Source organism: Cebus imitator, unplaced genomic scaffold (assembly GCF_001604975.1).
Source record: "Cebus imitator isolate Cc_AM_T3 unplaced genomic scaffold, Cebus_imitator-1.0 Scaffold256, whole genome shotgun sequence".
NCBI lineage: Eukaryota > Metazoa > Chordata > Mammalia > Primates > Cebidae > Cebus > Cebus imitator.
The window spans coordinates 28,232-30,792 of NW_016107571.1; positions in this window are offsets into that span (position 1 = coordinate 28,232).

Consider the following 2,561-nt stretch of genomic DNA (forward strand, 5'->3'; position numbering starts at 1 on the left):
GTTTTAGAGACGGACATTCAGAAAAAGTTATACTATATATACATTTATCTGCCATTTTATAAAACATAAAAATGAGAAAGCATACAACATAAAGGCTGAGAGGCAGTAGAGTTTAGTGATTAACAGTGGCTGTTGGAGCCAGAATGCCTCGTAGCTCTACCACTTACTAGCTGAGTAACTTTTAGCATCTGTTTGTGCTTCAATTTCCCCAGATATAAAATGAGAGTAATAGCAGTAATAGCAATGGTAAGGGTACTAATAATGGTAATGATGTAATAATGGCATCTTCCTCACAGGAATATCTTGAAGATTAAGTGTAAAGTCTTAGAAAAGTTCCTGGTGCACTGGGAAAGTGCTCAAATAAATGTCATCTACTATAATTACAGCTATTGTCATAATGTGAATTGACCCCATTTCTGGTCAGGGTATAAATAATTTTTTAATTAAAATTTATTTTTAATTTTAGTTATTCATATATGTTAAAATAGAGTTGACAAAAATTGTATATGCTGTATACTATGTAATGTTCTGATATGTGTATATATTGTGAAATTGTTAAACCAAGCCAATTCACTCACAACCAAATCGACTCACATTTTGTTGTTGTTGTTGTTGTCAGAAAACATTTATGATCTATTCTCTTAGCAATTTTCAAGTATAATACATTATTATTATCTATAGTTACCAACAGATCTGAACATATCCATCCCATCTAATTGAAACTTTGTGCCCTATGACCAACAGTTCCCCCTCTTTCCGTCCCTCCAGCCACCATGAGTTCACTTTTTTTATATCCCACATATATGTGAGATGATGCAGTATTTGTCTTTCTGCATCTGGCTCATTTCACTTTAAAAAAAAAAAAGTCCTCCAGGTTCATCCACGATGTCACAAATGATAGGATTTCTTTTTTTTTTTTTTTTTTTTTTTTTTTAAAAAAAAAATTTTTTTTTTTTTTTTTTTTTTTTTTTTTTTTCAAAAAAAAAAAGGCTGAATAATTTCCATTGGATATGCCACATTTTCTTTATCCATGCATCTGTTTATAGATACTGAGGTTGTTTCAATAACTTGGCTACTGTAAATAATGCTGCAAAGACAACGAGAGTACAGAATTCTCTTCAACATACTAATTTCAATTCCTTCGAATGTATACCCAGAAGTGGGGTGGCTGTATCTAGCATATAAATAATTCTGTGCCATATGGTCAGACAGTATTTTCTACTACTAGTTACTATTGATAATTTGCTGCTTATTAGTGATTATTAATCTTAAAAAAATCAATGTAATGCACTGAAGAACAAGTTGGTAATATATATCAAAACCCTTAAATATCTGCATGCCCTGTGACTCAATAATTCCATTTCTAAGTGTTAATCATAAGTAAATAATAATGGACATACACCAAACTTTGTTATAAGGATGTCTATTGTAGTTTATTTATACAACTATTAATAAAAAAGAAAGGAAAGGAGAAAGACTTTTTTTTTTTTTTTTTTGAGATGGAGTTTCGCTCTTGTTACCCAGGTTGGAGTGTAATGTCGCAATCTCGGCTCACCGTAACCTCCGCCTCCCTGGTTCAAGCAATTCTCCTGCCTCAGCCTCCTGAGTAGCTGGGACTACAGGCGTGCGCCAGCACGCCCAGCTAATTTTTGTATTTTTAGTAGAGACGGGGTTTCACCATGTTGACCAGGATGGTCTCGATCTCTAGACCTCTTGATCCACCCGCCTCGGGCTCCCAAAGTGCTGGGATTATAGGCGTGAGCCACCGCGCCTGGCCTAAGAAAGACTTTTAAAAGGGACCTGGTTCAATAAATAATAGAAATTCATACACTAGAATAATATGCATATATTAAAATAATTTTGTAATTGAATATTTAATTATATGAAAACATACATGAAGTAAAAAAAACCATTAAGTATAGTATAATCTCATTTTGGCTTAAAAAGGATATGTGATAGTTGTGTGGGGTAGTTTGGGTGTACATGTATGTGTGCGGATCCATAAAGGCCCTAATTTCTACACTAAAATATTTATAATAGTGATTATCTCTGGGTGGTTCATCGATAGACAACTTTTATTCCTTTCTCTTTGCCTATTTTCTAAGTTTTCCACATGAATCTATATTCCTTTTTCAATAAAGAAAGGCTTACTAAAAAGAAATACACAATGTGCAGTGAACTAAAATCTTGAAAACATAAAGATGTACTCTGGCCAAAAGAAAGAAATCCTTTCCTCTTGTTTATAAAGTAAAAAGTCAACACACAGATGCGTTTGTCAGCTTCCTGGACACACCTCAAATTCACATGTGTTTCTGCCACAGGCTCATGTGAAATTTGGGAATCTATTTGGCCATCAGCACAAAAACAGATGAACAAAATAAGGCAAACGAGGGAACTCTAAAAGATACTAAAATTTATAGGAAAAAATTTATTCCTATTATTCCTTTATTTATGTAGGCCAGAATTAAACCTGCCTGACAATTCTAATAAACTTCAAAAGTGATTTAAATGGTTTTGCAAAAGGAAGTGCTCTGAAAAGATTTAAATAAAACTGTCCTTTT